This window comes from Trichosurus vulpecula, chromosome 3 (genome assembly GCF_011100635.1).
Source record: "Trichosurus vulpecula isolate mTriVul1 chromosome 3, mTriVul1.pri, whole genome shotgun sequence".
In the NCBI taxonomy this organism is placed as follows: domain Eukaryota; kingdom Metazoa; phylum Chordata; class Mammalia; order Diprotodontia; family Phalangeridae; genus Trichosurus; species Trichosurus vulpecula.
Genome location: NC_050575.1, coordinates 285973430 through 285982148, shown reverse-complemented (window position 1 = coordinate 285982148; position 8719 = coordinate 285973430). Strand labels below are relative to the sequence as shown.

At 38.6% G+C, this 8719-nt stretch overlaps 1 pseudogene; it reads right to left on the bottom strand.

Moving 5' to 3' along the window:
* Window positions 1-1291: 1291 nt before the first annotated feature.
* LOC118844945 lies at window positions 1292-2454 on the bottom strand (annotated as a pseudogene).
* Between the last annotated feature and the right edge of the window lie 6265 nt (window positions 2455-8719).

Sequence of the window (8719 nt, the reverse complement as noted above, 5' to 3'; positions counted from 1 at the left end):
TTTATTACCCTAGATAAGTCACCCAAGTCCACCTACTTGCTTCATTGATATAGTAGGACGTTGAGATGTTAGACAACTTGTACATGATCATATAGCCAGAATGTGAAAGAGATTGGATTTGAACCAAGATTTTCTTGACTCTGAAGCCAGCACTCTATTCTCTACCATTATGTTACATGATTGCTATTAAATTTATAATTTTAGAAAATTATAATTGTCATCTGTATCGTTTTTGTTAACAAAAGTATTATGCTTTGTTCTATATATCAAATCAATGATATACCAAATTATATACTTTATCCACATATATGGATTAATTCCCATGATCGTTTATGTGTGTTCATAGTTTAATTTACAAACGCAATTAAGTCAGGTAACACATTTCCTCTCCTAGGAACTTAAAAGACCAATTTTATGAAACATACGTGGATATATTCTTTCAATTCATTTATTTGGTAATGTATATATATTCTATCAAATGGATAAATGAATCTCTCTATCTATATACACCATCCCACCAATGTTATTTGTTAGGTTCCTAGGAGAATTTAGGAGTAGGCATAACGTTTCCTTAATTGTTCTTGTAAATTATTGGGGCCGTACAACCAGCATTTACAAACACAGTAAATAAATTCAATCTTGATTCAGTAACTACCTATAAAAGTAACTCAGCCAAATGTCCAGTAGATGTCACTACAGGCAAAATACGCTACCCTGTCATCTAGAAAGGTGTTTATTATTATTGCTTCTTTTGGCTTCTTAGAACCATAGAATTTAAGAGCTAGAAGAAATCTTAGTGATTGCCTAGTCCAACTCCCTTGTATTTGCAAAGGAGTAAAATGAGTCCCAGAGAGATTAAGTTAATCCTGCCATGGTCATGCAAACAGTTAATGGCCCAACTGGGACTAGAAGAACTAAGATCTCCTGACTCCAAGCCCAGTTCTCTTTCCATTCTATTAGGCTACCTTATTATATACCTAGAATAACAGCTCAGTTTTGTCATAAGCCTAAGAGTTTATGCCAAATAATAGTCATTGGGTTGTCCTTTCTCTTTGATAGCAGTGACTAGTAGAGAGCAAATTGTTTTATTAAAGAATATTAAAAACAAATTTTATTTTTTCATAAGAATAATTTTACTGCCAAAGTGATTAAGTGGTATCAAATGAGTGCTGTCATTTTCATTAAGAAAATTCTATTTCTTGGAAGAGCTGTCTGCAGGTGATCTCAGAATACATATCAGCACCTTATATGAAAACAACTTATCAAACCAGAAGTCGTGGGTTTCCTCTTTCTAGTTGTATTCTTGGAGAGCCTGAGCCATGAAGAGTTTGCCCAAGTTCTGTGCAGTGAACTCTTTGATATTTTTGGCAGTAAGCATTAATTTGGCCTGCAATAAGGAGTGAATCCATCCTAGCAGGAGGCTGAGGAGGTTTGAAGAGTTTGGACATGTCCTCTTCTGGGAGAGGAGGTTCTCCTCTGCTCTGGCACTGTAGATTCTCCTGCTGACGGTGCTTCTGTTGCTGCTGCTTACTGGCTCATTCCATCCACTCTGTCCATCAGTAATTGCAGGCTCTTCCCCAGATGATTAGCAATTCATGTTCATCTGCCACAGCTGATTTCTTTTCTAGTTCCCACATTAGTATGTTGATCAGATGTGAATTTTTAATTATAATCGGCACTTCTTCGAACATGTGCTCAAAGGTGATACTTGCCTTTTTCAGTGCTTCAGGAGAAAAATCTTTCTCTTTATAAACTTACATCAGCTTAAGAGTCAGCTTGTATGCCTTCAGTGATAGAGACCCTTGAGCAGTTTTTATGGGATCATAAAGGAAAACTACAGAGTCTTCAATTGTATGTTGGTAACTGAATTGAGAATCCAGGAGAGCACGGGTTACAAAAGAGCCATGGTACCTAGACTGGTACCAACCAACAAGAAGATGATCAATATTTACTTGACGAAGACTGTGCATCATTTCCATCTGATATTGGACTTCATCAAAATCAGCATCATCCTTTGTGTGTTGGGGAAAGGGAAAACAATTGGTGATTTCGAGTCTGTCTTCCACCACCAGACCCAAAAGTACTCCATGGACAACTTCATTCCCTGTCCTTTTTCTTGGTAATGTTTATTTTCAAAACAACCAGTCTACCCTGGTGCAGTGAGTAGAGCACCGGCCCTGGAGTCAAGAGGACCTGAGTTCAAATCTGGCCTCAGACACTTGACATACTTACTAGCTTTGTGACTTGGGCAAGTCACTTAACCCCAATTGCCCTGCCTTCCCCCCTCTGAAAACAAACAAAGCAAAACAAAAAACCAACCAGTCTGTCGATCTGCACTTGCTTCATGGTGGAATCTCTCAAGCTACCTTTGCCTTTGCCTTTGCTGGAGGCCATGCTGGTTGTAGAAGTCGAACTGGTGGAGCCAGAGCCCATACCTTCTGTACCGTGTGCCATCTTAGTGGAAGGACTGGAGGAAAGAGCATAGAGAGCAAATTGAAACACTAGTGTTATTCACCCTGTTTCTGAGGTTTGGGTCATAGAATTTAGAACTGCAAAGGACCTTAGGCATCTTCTACTCTAAACCTCTAATGTTACAGTTGAGGAAACTGAGACCTAGAAAGATTTGGAGGCTTGACCAAGGAAATATAGATGGTGAATAACAGAACTTGAATTTAAACCCAAGTATTCTATTTGACAACTGCTGCCTCTGTGATTCTAGTTTCTATTAACACACACACACACACACACATTATTTCATCCATTCACTCATTCTTTGAACAAATATAATGGAAGTAATCGGAGGAACTCCCATCAGCTCTGGCTAAAATACACACCATGGAGCATGTCTAGAGATGGTGACATATTTGTCCCTATCCTTTCCTAGGGTCCATGTGTGCTGATGATGAAAGTGATGAAAAGCTTGGTGTCTTAGAATGATATGACTCACTGTCGATGGTACTTTGATCATCTCCCCCACATCCCTTGGAAGGGACAAGGGAGCTGTGTCAAAGCTGCTTCTGGAGGATTGACCATTATAATAGGAAGAGTCATCCACTCAATAGACTTTCAAAGGAGTGTCTCTTCTCTCTTTCCCCCTTTCTCCTCCAACTTTCTAGAACTTGTGATAAGACTCTCTCTCTGGGATTTCGTGAAGGGTGGCAGAGGAGCGGATGAAGGGGTGAGCTGGAGACTAGATCTAAAAATTCTAGTTTCTTCTTCTGTCTTGAATTTTTTTCCAGAATACTGGTAACCCAAATGTTGATCTTGTGATGGACATTCCAAGTCTTGGAGTAAATCTTGAGAGTTTGAGAGGCCCAGAATTCTTGGATCCCTCAGTTGTTGTCAGTGAAGAGCTCTTCAATATCTACTATGATACTTCCTGGAGAAAAAGATTACCACAGACAGGAAGAACACAACCCGTGGCTTGCCAGGAGATAAAGCCTTTGAGAAAAAGTTAAAGAGTTGAGGAGAATATAAATTGCTTATTCAGGAGTTCTACAAAATGCTTCATGTTCAAATGTTTTAAGTACCAGCTTACCAGGAGAATATAATAACACTGTCACTGTTTCATTTTTTTTAATCAGTTTTGTGCTTTTGTGAGTCATTTGTGTATTTAACATTTCTTCTGTGTGGAGGAAGTAAATAGATGTCCTATACCTGACTTGTATTGTACTTTGAATGTTTTTCTCTTCCCCCTTTTGGGAAGACCCTATACATCAGCCAAACCAAGTGATTTTTCCAGAGGGTCCCTGGGTGGGAATGTAAAAAACCACAGACTTTGAAAGAGCCAGACTCTTTTCTTTGGAGGTCAGACTCCCTAGGATGGAACGCGGTCAATACATGGCTCCACAGGTAGGGAAAGGAAGAGCTCAAGAACCTCAACTTCCCTGGGCCAGCAATTGTGTGTTGTTACAACAGTATTTATCAAATACCCAATCTGTACCAAGTACTATGCTAAATGCTGTGGGGGGTTTAAAAGAAATATAAGACACAGATTCTGATTTGGTGGAGTTTATCTTTAGGGAAACAAGGTAGCATGGGATTTAGAGCCAGAAGGGACCATGCAGATCATCTATCCCAACTCCCTTACTCTATAGATGAGGCAGAGAAGGTTAATTCATTCACATTTGCCTAACATCACAAAGGTCCCAGGTCATGTAAAGATTTATCATTAAAAGAGAATTCTAAGATGATATAGTATTTAGAAGTGATAGTGTAGTACAGACCATATACGCATATGTATGTATGCATGTATGTATATATGGATATGTATGTGTGTATGTATATATGTTTATATGTGTGTCTATATATGTGTGTGTGTGTTTGTGTGTGTGTGTATATATATATATATATATATCTCAATGCTAATGGAATTCAGAGTAGGGAAAATTAATGTGAGACTCTCTGTAAGACTGAGAAACATGTGCGGGGAATAAGTTTTGAACTCAACCTTGCAGAAAGTATATGTAATATTTGTACCATATGTAACAGAGGAGGAAGCAGGAATTTCAGGTAGGGGGGGATAGCCTGAGCAAAATCACTGAGGCAGGAAGAAACAACGTATGTGGAGAATAGAGAAAGGTAAAAGATGATGATGACGACAACGATGATGATTCACATTTATATGGTATTTAAAGGTTGCCAAAGTTCCTTACATATGAAGTACATGCTCTGGGACTACCTCATACACCTATTTGCACTGGTTGACTGAGTCTGCAGAGCTTGGCTGCTACTTCTATCTTCCATATTCTAGGGGATCCTGAGCACATGAGAGTATCATTTTAATGCTGTAACCCATGAGCCCCTACCTGTGTGCTTTCCCCATTGATAGTCAGTTGGTATCAATTAGTCAGCCAGACAATTAGTTTTCAGAAAGAGTACTAAGATGGCATAAGAACTATTGGTCTGTGCCATCCTCTTCTACAAATACATATGCAGTCCGGGGGTAAGTGGAATCACTCAAGGGTAGAGAGTACCCGTGGTAAAGGGGTGACACAGTTGATTTCTTGAGTCCTCTCCTCCTTGTTAAATCCTCATAATATTCCCTTTAGACACATTATGGCCTTTTGGTTGGACACCTCAGAGAGTCTCGAAGCTGCCTTTCCTCACTGTTTCTAGTTTGTCCTTTGCCTCCCAATGCAGACACTATTGACAGGCATTTCTAGGATGAAAATGAAAATCAAAAAGTCCAAATCTTCTAACCCTCCAAAATTCACAAGGTCTTTCTCTTGTCAAGGGTAGGAGAGAAGATTTCAGCTTCAAATCTCCCCTCTCCTCCAGACAATTTCTTTAAAGAACGTGGCTCATCACTAGACTCTCTTGGGTTCCAAAGTGATCTGTTATTTTACAAAAAGTCCACAGGGCATGATAGAATTTCTCTAGCCAATCCCAACATATTTCCCATATGGCTTCATTTCACTTCAACCAGTTGTTTTTGCTTGCTTGCTTAATTCAATAGAGATATTTAGACCTTGTTCAGACCTAGTTCATACCTCTGTTGCCCAAAGTTAAATTTTCCGGGTGAGGATTTATACCTCATAAATCAACACACAAATACTACAAATCAGAGCCTGATTTATTGGTTTGTTAATTATGCAAATTAATAATGTTAATAATGCAAATTAAACTTAAAACTAGCTGTGTATATATCTTCCCTCCCCACCTCACCCTCTAGCTTAGTTATTAAATATTTGTTAGCACACCCTGGTTGTATTATATGATGCATTCTTTTTTTTTTTATAGATGAGGTAACTGAGGCCAAGAGGGATTAAGCAATTTGCCAAGCCTCATTGAGCAAGTTGAGTTACAATTTTAACCCAGTTTTTCCTCACTCCAAGGAAGTCCCATGCTCTTTCTATTCTGTTACACTGGTAAGGCCAACCAGATGAAAGCAAGGGGATCTTTATTAAGGAGCAGCTAGCAATATGTAACATGGGGTTACTCAATGAGTGACATGAATGAAAAGTTTTCAAAGTCTTACTTGATTTGATAGGAAATAAGAAACCTCTACAACTTTTTTTTTTCAGTAAGTAAGAAGGTAACATGGCTATTTTATTGGATGGGGTCAGAATATGCTAAGCTAAAGCTTGTCAGTGGGCATTTTATTGGCAGCAATCCTAAAGAATCTGGACTGACCTTGTCCATTCATAGTCCTAAGGTCTTATAGAGATTGACTTGACAATGGACCCTTATCCTCAACTCACCCTGGGCCTATTAAAAACAATCTGTACCTTGGCCACACAGGCCAGGGCAAATGTAACCTACACAGGGTTTCTTCTAAAGTGTTTAACAAAAACCAACTCATTGCATTTGACTCCCTCTGAAATCTGGCTTTAATAAATGTTTGTGGTTGAATTTTTCTTAATCAGGAAACTACAGTAAGCCACAGAACCAAAAGAAAAAGAGAAAAGCCCATAGTAAGAAAAATTACACTTTTTCATTATTATTCCTCTAATGGAAAAGAAAAAACACTGTTAATGAGACCAGTTCCATAATGAACTTTCTATTGTTCACATCTCTTTGATGCTGCATGAATAAAATAATGCTCAATTTTGTACTTTGAGGGATTTATCATAGTCTTTCCTTTTAACATTAGCTAGCTAGCTCCCTGTATATTTAGGTAACACCTAATGCCATCTAATATTTTCTCCTCTGTTTCTTTAATAAGAAAGCTATTTTAGTCAAAGCAAAACAGATTTTTCCTTAAAGAGCCAGACTTTCTTGAGAACAAAGTTGGTTAGGTTACATTTGAATTATTCAGGGATTCTTAAAGGCTAATACAACTACACCTTTGCTCTTCTCCAATCACACCCTCCCCCAGTCTCTAAATGGGTCCAGTGTCTTGTTCACAGAGCCAGAAGGATTGTACTCTGCAGTCATTTAAAGTGTTGATATAGGGGCCCTTAACCAAGAATATTTTTCCTTTAGCTATCATAAGGTCCTTTATTTCATAAAGCAACTTTGTAAGTCATCTTCTATTTAAAAAAAATTCAGGTGATTTATGGAAAGAAAAAATTGAAACTGGTAACACTACAAAAGAAGCACAGATGTAGACATATCATCCTGTTTTCATTTGCTTCTACAAAAAGTGATTGCCGGCATTCCTCAGATTGCCTAGACCAGGTCAGGATTTTTCCATAAGCTAAGTGCAATGTACTATAATACATCTAGGAATAAAAATTTTCACTAACAAAGGGCAGAGATCTACCTGTTAATATGTCTGACCCAGACATAGATAGAGATGGGTGTTGATACCAGTCTAGATCTTGAAAAAGAAGAGTTTAGAAAATTTTGATTCCTACCAGGAGGGAAGCAGGAGATTGAATCCACATATGGCTGGCTACTTTGCTCTCCTCAGAGAGGGGGTGCCGCAAGGTATCTCCAGTCATCCAACAGAGTCCCAGATCTCACCCAAAAGGAAATTCTCTGAAGCTTCTAGTGCAGTAAGCTGGCGATAGGGACATGATCAAGGTGCCAGCTCCTTTACATTTCATCTCCTTCCCAGAGTTTTTCTCTCCCTTCAGGTTCCACTCCCTGAAAAAAGTCTGAAACTGTATGTGTTCTCTTTCATAACTAGAAGCTAGAAGAACCAGGATCTCTCTGCCCTTCTGTATGATCCTGAGCAAGTAAATAAACCTCTTTAAAATCCTCATCTCTAAAATAAGAATAATAATACCCCACTATCTATCTCCTGGGGTAGCTAGATAGCTCAGTGGATAGAGATAGGATCAATAGAGGTAGGAAGACTTATCTTCCTGAGTTCAAATCTGGTCTCAGATTTGTATTAGCTATGTGACCATGGGCAAGTCCCTTAACCCTGTTTGCCTCAATTCCCTCATCTGTAAAATGAGCTGGAGAAGAAAATGGCAAACCTAGTTAGTATTTAATTTTATAAATGGCGTTCATTTCCAAAATGTGAACTCAGGAGGCCTGGATTGCAATGTTGCCAGTGCTACTTAGAGCTATATGACTTAATGCAAATTTGGGCTTCAATCTGGACCTTCTCTAGATCTTAGTTCCATAAAACGAAGGACTGAACTAGATTGTCTCTAAGCTCCTTTCTAGCTCTAACATTCTGTGATTCTGAATTCAGTTAATTTCATTTCAGAAAATGCTTGTTGTGTTGTGCTAGGACTGTGATCAATACAAAGAACACAAGAGGCAGGGTAGTACAGTAGAAAGAGCAATGGTTTTGAAGGTGGGGATTCAAACCCTAGTTCTGCCACTTATTATCTATATGACCCTGGCCAAGTCACTTAACCTCTCCTGGGTCTTGGTTTCCTTAAATATAAAATGAGGGGATAGGACTAGATGGCCTTTGGGGTCTCTTCCATCTCTAAATCTAAATTTAATTAATTAAATTAATTAATTAAATTAATTTAGAATTTCATGCCTGTGCTCGTGGAATTTAGAGTCTAACAGGGTTGATGAGATATGTGTAATGCAAGGTATAGTGTAACAATAAAATATAGGAGGTACAAAGTAATTTGTTAGTCCAAAGGAGGGAGAAGTCACTCCCAGATGGGGAGTCTTAGAAATTTTCATATGCCAGGAGCTGTCATTTGATCTGGGTCTTGAAGGATGGTTAGAGGGTTGAGCTTGGGATGGGTAGGGTTGGCTTGTTGTCATTCAGTCACATCCTACTCTTCATGATCCCATTTGGGGTTCTCTTAACAAAGATACCAGAGTGTTTTTCCATTTCCTTTTCCAGCTCATTTTA